The 11,115-nt window shown below is 43.3% G+C and overlaps 1 protein-coding gene across 1 annotated transcript in view; it reads right to left on the reverse strand.

Annotated features, from left to right (window-relative positions):
• The window catches only part of extl3 (exostosin-like glycosyltransferase 3), a 92,950-nt gene extending 84,843 nt beyond the window's left edge, over positions 1-8,107 (reverse strand). Inside the window, exon 1 of the mRNA XM_060917943.1 lies at positions 7,913-8,107. The gene's annotated coding sequence lies outside the window, so the exon portion shown is untranslated. The remainder of the gene's footprint in view (positions 1-7,912) is intronic.
• Between the last annotated feature and the right edge of the window lie 3,008 nt (positions 8,108-11,115).

The raw sequence follows: 11,115 nt of genomic DNA on the forward strand, positions 1-11,115 counted from the left end.
CTGCCTGTCTCTCTCTCTCTGCCTGTCTCTCTCTCTCTGCCTGTCTCTCTCTCTCTGCCTGTCTCTCTCTCTCTCTCTGCCTGTCTCTCTCTCTCTGCCTGTCTCTCTCTCTCTGCCTGTCTCTCTCTCTCTCTCTGCCTGTCTCTCTCTCTCTGCCTGTCTCTCTCTCTCTGCCTGTCTCTCTCTCTCTGCCCGTGCCTCTCTCTCTCTGCCCGCCTCTCTCTCTCTGCCCGCCTCTCTCTCTCTGCCCGCCTCTCTCTCTCTGCCCGCCTCTCTCTCTCTGCCCGCCTCTCTCTCTCTGCCTCTCTCTCTGCCTGCCCCCTCTCTCTCTGCCCGCCTGCCCGCCCCTCTCTCTCTCTGCCTGCCCCTCTCTGCCCACCTGCACCTCTCTCTCTCTGCCCGCCTCTCTCTCTGCCCGCCCCCTCTCTCTCTCTCTCTCTCCCTCCCTCTCTCTCTCTGCCTCTCTCTCTCTCTCTGCCTCTCTCTCTCTCTCTGCCTCTCTCTGCCTGCCTGTCTCTCTCTGCCTGCCTGTCTCTCTCTGCCTGCCTGTCTCTCTCTCTCTCTGCCTGCCTCTCTCTCTCTCTGCCTGCCTCTCTCTGCCTGCCTGCCTCTCCCTGCCTGCCTGCCTCTCTCTCTGCCTGCCTGCCTGTCTCTCCCTGCCTCTCTCTCCCTGCCTGCCTCTCTCTCCCTGCCTGCCTCTCTCTGCCTGCCTGCCTCTGCCTGCCTGTCTCTCTGCCTGCCTGCCTCTGCCTGCCTGTCTCTCTGCCTGCCTGTCTCTCTCTCTGCCTGCCTGCCTCCCTCTGCCTGCCTGTCTCTCTGCCTGCCTGTCTCTGCCTGCCTGTCTCTGCCTGCCTGTCTCTCTCTCTGCCTGCCTGTCTCTCTCTCTGCCTGCCTGCCTCTCTCTCTGCCTGCCTGTCTCTCTCTCTGCCTGCCTGCCTCTCTGCCTGCCTGTCTCTCTGCCTGCCTGTCTCTCTGCCTGTCTGTCTCTCTGCCTGTCTCTCCCCCCCCCCCTTTTGTGAGTGCAGTTTTCTATAAGACGTTTTTCCCTGAAAATCCAGCTCAATAAAAGGAAACAAACGTTACACACAGTCCTGTCGAAAAAAAAGTCTTTGGCACATGTAAAGAAACACTGGAGACCAAAAATTGCTTTAAATAAATCATGAAATTAAATGTTTGAACATTAAGCAATCCTATAAACAGTTCGCCATCATAAATGAAAGTTAATATTTGATGTGAAACGACTCGGTTTCAAAAATAAATAAATAAATAAAACAGTCATCTGAGATCCAGTGAGTGCAGTTTTATGCGGAAATGATCTGTAGGTTTTGCTGAGCATCTTACAGAACCAGCCACAGTTCTTCTGCACACTTTGACTGCCACACTCACGTCTTCATTTTGCACCAAAACCCAGCAGCCTTCATTATGATTTCTTTTTTAATCTGAAAAGTGCGCTCTTATGGAATATACTGCTCAGACATTTACAAACTCCCCCCCGTAACATTTAATTTTGTGCCGTAAAAATTTTTTTAAAAACGTTTGGAACGCAAATCTTTTTGTAATGTTGTGACTCGATAATGTAGAAGTCATCAAATAGAAATCTATAACAAATGTTGATCGTAAAAAAAAAAAGGATACCCAAGACTTTTGCTCAGTACGTATATATTCAGGGTTGATTTGAAAGCAGCATCTGTACGCTCAGGGTATTCATATTTCTGATACGTCATTCTGGACGCCCACGCGCCGTTGCAACGCGTCACGCCTCTGGTTGTGGAATGTTGGTTCACAATGTAAACACACACACAGCTTCATTTGATTCAGTGTAAAATCACTGAAGGTGGAATATTGAGATGCCTCCTTTCACCAGTGTTACACAATATCTGGACAAAAAGGTGAACTGTATGCTAGGTGAGAAAAAAATTGGAGACCGATGATGCCAAATTAAAAAAATAAAATAAAATAAAAAAATAGAGGTGGGGGTAGAGGTGCGATCTAAAATGCACAGTTTAACAGCACAGTCTGGAGGATGTTCTCCACTTTCGAACCACCACAACAACCTGCCAATGATAATGTTTAATTTATCAACGTACGAAACTCCCCATGTTTTAATGGCTTATAATTAGATTTAATGTTGTGCAATGTTTAAGAGACAAGTCATTTCCTGTTCTCACTTATCTTACAGCCACCGTAAACATTCCTTCAACAGTCTCATGTACACTCACTCTCTCTCTGTGTAAATAAAAGCAGCTTGTCATTTTACCGTGAAACCAGAAAACAAACTCCTCCGTCCTGAAGACTCACCTGTGCTGATAAACTTTACAAAGCAGCATGACTGTTAGAAAGTGCTTACAACAGACAACCCTGGCATAAATGTTAAATTAAATTCTCCTCACAAAATCACATCAATAAGTACACTTTGCTAAACAATACAATTTTAAAACCTGTTTACAATCAGTCTTAGATTATGTCAAACGCATGCAGTACAACTTCCTGTGCATGAGCTGCTACGATAGAAAGAGGCACATTAACATGGATTAAAGCAAAAAAATACTGTTTGACTGAAAATTTATTGGGGGGGGGGTTATGGGTGGATTTTGATGAAATTCTGAGAATGGTTAACTTAGAACTGATAACTATCAATTAATTAATGGATTAATATATTCAATTTATTGTTGAGTGATTCTTCACCATTGTTCGTTTTTGAGATAAAAGCACAGACACGTATTTTCTGTGCACAGACTCGATCAGCCATAGATGGACTGACCTCCGTTGAGGTGAGACTTGCTCCTGGTAAAGAAGAGATGTGCTGAAGACCCCTTACATTGGCCTTGTGGCTGGCTTCCAGTTGATGGCGCAACAACACTTTCTTTCCATTGCTTCCGTATATTATTTTTTTGTGGCAAACCACACAAATGCAAGCGCCTGGAATGTTTAGTTTTTTGCACCATGAACTAAATGGCTTTCCGTCTTCACCCATTTCATACAGCCAAGCCCACCTCCACTTGCTTTTTACACCTTTATTGATGGCAGACACATCAGTGCCTTCTTTCATGTAAAGCGCATCCATGCTGCCGAAACCGAAAGCAGAATGACATGCTCCTCTACGCTCGACGTCAATATAGAAAAAAGTTTGGATCTTCGCTTAAATTAAAATTATAATTTGACCTTACTTTGTGTTGAATACGACTTCAAAAACAATTCAAGATTTTATTAAAAGAAATATTGTGGCCAACACGAGTGTTAAGTTACCTAAAAGATCGCGTGAAGTTGGCTGCTATCTACTTTGCGTTCGTTCTCATTTTCCTCCATCATTTCATAGGCCAGAAACAGATGTTTTGACGTAATTTAACTGAGTAGGCTATGATTATTATTTAACCGTAGTCTTCTAGACATTTTGACTGTTTGGGGCATTGAACGCTGGTGTATGATTTTCAGGGAATAAAGTTTAGCGCATGTCGGAACATCATTGCGCTCGCAGCCTCCAACTCCTCAAACGTCCCTTAAATTGCGATATAACGTAGGCTATAAGGCACGGTTCTAACATACCTTACACATTAGCCTAACGAAAATAATAATTGTTGGGGCGTCTGCTGATTTGTTAGCTATAAATTTAGGTCTAATTACTTCTGACAGTCTGCAAGCATTGCACCGTCGGGTCTTCAAGTCTGGCTGAAGCAGAGGAGCGGGCTTTCCGGGGTTTATTTTTTCTTTTTAACATGCTCTATTTCTATATGTCCAAGTTTGAACTAAGTAATTTGGCAAGATTTAATTTAATACAAAACAGAAATGGTCAGACACAAGCACGCCAAGCACATGGGAATGTATTTTGCCAATTTTGACAGCGCATGTTTTTTTAATGCCGCACCGTAGACAGCGAACGTTTAAACATGATCGAACACAGGAAATGAACGACACAAAGCATGGCTCAAAAACAAAAAAGTTAAATAAACCCTGCTGATAGTTGATGGTGTTGCAACACATCAGTGCTATAACCCAATCTCTACCCAACCACCCGTCATTTTAATTCTCCTCGGATCAGCACCGACCTCACATTTGGCCTTGGGAGAGTTCAGTTGACGGAAATCCGTCACACGACGGAAAACTTTAATCCATGTATTAAAGCTAGACGGCCTTTCGATTTTATAAAATTGGCAAAATTTAGTTCCGTCTGAAATGTGGCGATTGTGATATCTGTTTATTTCTGTAACATCTCAATATATCAGGCCATTCTGTGCTGGGAAGTTATTTAATTTGAGCAGATTAAAGCAAATAACGTGCATGAAATCGCTCGCTTTGCGCAGTCAAGCAGACAGAGAAAGTCCATGTGCGCACGTGCAAGTTTACCTTCTTTTGGGTTTTACAGCAGCTGGCATCCACAGTGTTGCATTACTGCCATCTACAGGTTTCCCTTTGACTGTGCACTGACAGTTCCATCGTTCTGTCTGGTTTAATCCTCTGCTTTATGACTCCGCTTTCTGTTTTGCTTTTGGCGTCATTTTTGAGGCACTTGTGATGCTCGAAAACTCCTGAATTTTGGCACACTGATCAAATGTCCGTAAAATCACAAAGTTGCATTGAGCAAGGGACTGGGCGTGGTCTCGGTGCTCTATAGCACCCCCGAGAACAGGCTATGGTTGAGATGAAGCTGCTCGGATCGGCACAAGATTTGGTGTGATCGATACTCTTGTAATACAGGACAAGGATCACTTAGTTGTATTTGACTCCACCCAACAGGAAGTCAGCCATGCTGGATGGAATGTGGGATTTTGAAATTTTCCCGCGCTGTTTTGAGAGGCTTACGATGGCTAAAAACTCATGAAACTTTGCACACGTTTGTCCTGTGATATAATTTGAGTTGATATGGCAAATCAGTCTAGGTGGACTTTAATAACGCCGTAGCGTCATCTAGTTCAAAAATACAGATTTGAAACCTTGGAAATATTCGAAAATTCGTGAAATTTAGTACACACGTCAGTCATGTGCACCGCTACTTAGCAATAAAGGCTTGACCCCAGGTGTGTCCAGGGGACTCCATAGCACCCCCATGTGTCATTGAGACTCCTGCCCTATATATAGTTTCACCTATCCATGTCAAAATTGGTAGATGTGTGGGGTGCCTGAAGATGAACAAAACTGAAATGCACATTGTTTTAGCCAATTGACTAATGACAGGATTTGCATGATATTGAATGGCGAACCAATAAATTTGTATGTTTCGCCATGCCAACAGGAAGTCTGTCATAAATTCATTATGCATTACCTGATAGAGCTAAAACTTCACAAGTTATAAGACATCAGGGTTCTGGTGATATCCCCATGCCCAAAGTGAGCCTCTCTTGTAGCACCAGCTCTTGAGTACGAGGGCCCTTTATCGCCGCTAGAGGCTATATTTTGTGTTTTATTTTGTAAATATCAGACCTACTCATAAACACTCTTCTTGCACTTATCCGTCTCCCAACACATACCTGACAGAATACCTTGCAAAGTCTCTGAAAACAGCGTCCTTATTATATGCGCATGCTGACCATATTTAAGGCCAAGTTTACATTAGACCGTATCTGTCTCGTTTTCTTCGCGGATGCACTGTCCGTTTACATTAAAACGCCTGGAAACGCCGGGAAACGGGAATCCGCCAGGGTCCACGTATTCAATCTAGATCGTGTCTGATCCGGTGCTGTGTAAACATTGAGAATACGCGGATACGCTGTGCTGAGCGTCGTCATTGGACAACGTCACTGTGACATCCACCTTCCTGATTCGCTGGCGTTGGTCATGTGACGCGACTGCTGAAAAACGGCGCGGACTTCCGCCTTGTATCACCTTTCATTAAAGAGTATAAAAGTACTGCAAATACTGATGCAAATACTGCCCATTGTGTAGTTATGATGGTCTTTAGGCTTGCCATCCTTCCACTTGCAAGTGGTAAGTGACTTGCGCACAGCGGCTCAGTCCCGAATCACTGCTCGTGCACTACACTCGCGCGCTCTGAGCTGCGCAGGGCCGGAGTGCGCACCCTCCAGAGGGCACTCGCTGTTCAGGGCGGAGTGATTTGGAGCGCAGCCGCTGAGGAGGAAGCGATGAGCCGCACTGACACATTTCTCAACTTAGGCAGCTGGGCCATAGAAGGTTCACGCTGCACGCTGCACACTACACGCGTGTAAAGAAAAGTGGACAAACGTAGCATGACTTGCTCTGGGCCATAGAACGGCGTTCACGTTGCACGCTGCACGCTGCACACTTCACGCGTGAAGCGTGAAATGAACATGCACACTTTTTTCTAGGCGTGAAGATGGAAATTCCAGTCAATGCATGCGGTCACCGCCGCGCCAGCCAATCAGAACGGGTCTAGGGAGATAACTCTATGCTTTCAGGGGAAAACTTCAGAAAAAATATAATTGAATGGTATAATTGAAAAATAGTTCTTCATCGGGATTGTCAAGCAGATTATAGAATGTTCGGTGAAATTCACCACGGGTTTCTCTCAGAAGGAAGTGTTCTCGGCTCCAAATTCTGTTCCTTTTTCTCTTCCTCTGTCTCAGTAAAAGCAGAATGAGGCAATCGTCGTCATCCGAAGAGTCCGTATTGTTGGTTACTCGGTCAAAGTAGAACAGACGCAACACGTGAACATCCAAGCATGAAGTTTAATGGCCCAGGGTCCGGTTCTTCACGTGAACGTGTAGCGTGCAGCATGCAGCGTGAACCTTCTATGGCCCAGCAGCCTTACGTGCCGAATTAGTCATGTGATTAGCGTATCCGTGTATTGGTGTTGCTGTGTGCACGCTAATCGTTTTTAAAAACGTTAATCTGATGATCTGCTGATACGGTCTAATGTAAACTCCACCTAAGTCAGCATCAGGTGTTTCCCAGAACGGCTGGGTCCCAAGAGCGCACACAACTCACTCTGAAGGATCCCTGAAAGTAAATGCACTCTAAGTCTTGGCAAAGGTTCAGCTATGCCAAGCCACTGTGCCGTCAAGGCTCCCACAAGCTTCGTTAAGTATTCCTAAACCCATCCGCAAGTATGCATTGAATTTTTTTTTTTTCCATGGTTTTGGCCACTCACGAGGCAGAGCCATACCTAAAGACAATTCTTGAATCTCGGAGAACATTTGTCGGCTGGTTTAGCGCGTCACACGATTGGTGGCGATACGACCAATTTTTCATCACCAAGTATTCGCAAACCCAATGAGTGACCAGTACCTGATACATGACTCAAGACTGAAGTGACAAACGAGTGTATATAGATAACAACCTGCTTGGCTCAGTGACCAGCTCCGGAGGCAAGTTCAGTGATCGGACTATGACGCGTCTCTGAGACAGGTGAAGAGCGCTAAACACAGGTCTCAAGATGCGAAGTTATGATTTGTATATTCAGCAAAGTCCTCAGTACTGATTTGAGACATACAGTGGTCATTTAGGTCCAGACAGTTAACAGGGGGTCATCAGGTCCAGAGTCCAGCACAGTGAGCAAATAAGTCATGAGCAGGTTTGAGTAGGAGTGCTGGAGCTGTACTGGATTCTGGACTGGACATGATCTTACTGTAAGAGATAATAATAATACAAGTGCAATAAAATCTACAATAGTAAATTCAGATTCAAACCATTACATTTACACACACACACACACACACACACACACACACATCCTGTTACAGCATCAAACTGCAACAGTCCCAAATGCTTTAACACTCCAGTGATATTAACATGGTCACTATAAAACCAAATACTAACTACACGCACTGTTTACTGTTTATTATCGAGAAATATAACGAATTAAACACACACCCATCACTGCATAGAGAACACCCATCTAACAATTCATAACTCACCATATAATAAACAATTCATGCTGTTAGCTTTATGCTAAGCAGCTAGCTCTCTTAGCTGAGGTAAAACTGTGAGCTCGGTTTCTTACCCGGTCTGAAGCTCTGCGTGCACAAACACCAAATTACACCTGGGTAATCCCGGAAACACAGACATTTCTGTTCCTCATCTCGTGAATCAGCCAGAATCCGCTGTTCCGCAGAAACCCGTGCAGCCGCTTGTTTTCACCCCGTTAGTCTGCCTTGAAAAGCCACACAGCAAACGCCAAAATCAGACCTGCGTTGTATTTTGCACACCCGTATTCCGACACGTCCCGCCCTTCCGGCACGACAATTGGTTAATCTCATCCGGATTCTAAGAGTTCATTGGTTAACAGAGCGTACTCTACGAAGTACTCGCCGGAGGAGGTGGAATGTGTAAAAATACGGGTAGGGAAAGAAAAGAACGCAAAGCTGCTGCATTGTTACATCTGCGAGCACAAGCCGTGGGGAATTCTGGGTAAACTTAAGGGTGTTTTTACACTAAAATGGCGGCATCTAGCGGTTACTGACGTCAACAAGCACATTCTGTGGTGTAAATTAATGCTGTTAGAATTAGTAGAGCGGCGGCTGCAATTATCAATCTTTTGGCCGTTGCAAAAGTAGAAAAAAAACTTTAAATATGTAAATTGTGCATGAATAATTACTCAAACTTCCACTGGAAAAAAATGAGTTGATTCCCAATTACTTAGTGTATCAGATCACGTGACACTGTTCCACAATTATCGACACCTTTGTCCGCAGTTATTGACACCGTTCCACAATTATCGACAACTTTGTCTACAGTTATCGACACCATTCCACAGTTTTCAACAACTTTGTCTACAGTTATCGACACCGTTCCACAATTATCGACACCTTTGTCCACAATTATTGACAACTTTGTCCACAGTTATCGACACCGTTCCACAATTATCAACACCTTTGTCCACAGTTATCGACACCATTCCACAATTATCGACACCTTTGTCCACGGTTATCGACACCATTCCACAATTATCGACAACTTTGTCCACAGTTATCGGCACCGTTCCACAATTATCGACACCTTTGTCCACAGTTATCGACACCGTTCCACAATTATCGGCACCTTTGTTCACAGTTATCAACACCATTCCACAATTATCGACACCTTTGTTCACAGTTATCAACACCGTTCCACAATTATCGACACATTTGTCTAGTTATCGACACCATTCCACAATTATCGACACCTTTGTCCACGGTTATCGACACCGTTCCACAATTATTGACACCTTTGTCCACGGTTATCGACACCATTCCACAATTATCGACAACTTTGTCCACAGTTATCGACACCGTTCCACAATTATCGACACCTTTGTCCACAGTTATCGACACCGTTCCACAATTATCGACACCTTTGTCCACGGTTATCGACACCATTCCACAATTATCGACAACTTTGTCCACAGTTATTAACACCGTTCCACAATTATCGACACCTTTGTCCACAGTTATCAACACCGTTCCACAATTATTGACAACTTTGTTTAGTTATCTACACCGTTCCACAATTATCAAAACCTTTGTCCACAGTTATCGACACCGTTCCACAATTATCGACACCTTTGTTCACAGTTATCGACACCATTCCACAATTATCGACACCTTTGTTCACAGTTATTAACACCGTTCCAAAATTATCGACACCTTTGTCTACAGTTATCATTACCTTTGTCCACAGTTATCTACACCATTCCATAATTATCAACACCTTTGTCCACAGTTATCAACACTGTTCCACAATTATCGACACCATTCCACAATTATCGACACCTTTTTCCACAGTTATCGACACAGTTCCACAATTATCGACACCTTTGTCCACAGTTATCAACACCATTCCACAATTATTGACAACTTTGTTGAGTTATCTACACCGTTCCACAATTATCGAAACCTTTGTCCACAGTTATCGACACCGTTCCACAATTATCGACACCTTTGTTCATAGTTATCGACACCATTCCACAATTATCGACACCTTTGTTCACAGTTATTGACACCGTTCCACAATTACCAACACCTTTGTCTACAGTTATCGACACCTTTGTCCACAGTTATCTACACCGTTCCATAATTATCAACACCTTTGTCCACAATTATCAACACTGTTCCACAATTATCGACACCATTCCACAATTATCGACACCTTTGTCCACAGTTATCGACACAGTTCCACAATTATCGACACCTTTGTCCACAGTTATCGACACCGTTCCACAATTATCAACACCTTTGTTCACAGTTATTGACACCGTTCCACAATTATCGACACCTTTGTCCACAGTTATCGACACCGTTTGACAATTATTGACATCCAAATGATTATTTATAAGAAAAAAATCGGTATGTGGTATTAACTTAACAAAATTTAGTTTTTATTTAAAATTTAGACATATAACAGAGTTATATTTAGTACAAAATATCTTTTATATAAATATATCGAGGGGCGGTATGGTGGTGTAGTGGTTAGCACTGTCGCCTCACAGCAAGAAGGCTCTGGGTTTGAGCCCAGCGGCCGGTGAGGGCCTTTCTGTGCGGAGTTTGCATGTTCTCTCTGTGTCTGTGTGGGTTTCTTCCGGGTGCCCCGGTTTCCCCCACAGTCCAAAGACATGCAGCTTAGGATAATTGGTGACTCTAAATTGACCGTGGGTGTGAATGGTTGTGTGTGTCTATGTGCCAGCCCTATTATAGATATTTATTCTATGAATTACTCTTCATGACTAAGTCAGTGCAAAAAAAAAAAAAAAAGATTTCCAAACATTATTTGTCAGTATGTCAGTAAAGAAAGCAGCATATTATGTAAGAGACAACTTTTCAGAATGAATGAATGAATGACTAGATAGATAGATAGATAGATAGATAGATAGATAGATAGATAGATAGATAGATAGATAGATAGATAGATAGAAGGCTGCTCGGTTTTGCATTAAAAAAAAGAGGCAAGTGTGACAAAGTGTCCAGAAGAACTGTGGCTGGTTCTGTAAGATGCTCAGTAAAACCTACAGCTCATTTCCTTAAACAGTGGTGCTTGAAAGTTTGTGAACCCTTTAGAATTTATATTTCTGCATAAATATGACCGAAAACATCATCAGATTTTCACACAAGTCCTAAAAGTAGATAAAGAGAACCCAGTTAAACAAATGAGACAAAAATATTATACTTGGTCATTTATTTATTGAGGAAAATGATCCAGTATTACATGTCTATGAGTGGCAAAAGTATGTGA

This window comes from Neoarius graeffei, chromosome 3 (genome assembly GCF_027579695.1).
Source record: "Neoarius graeffei isolate fNeoGra1 chromosome 3, fNeoGra1.pri, whole genome shotgun sequence".
Taxonomy (NCBI): Eukaryota; Metazoa; Chordata; class Actinopteri; order Siluriformes; family Ariidae; genus Neoarius; species Neoarius graeffei.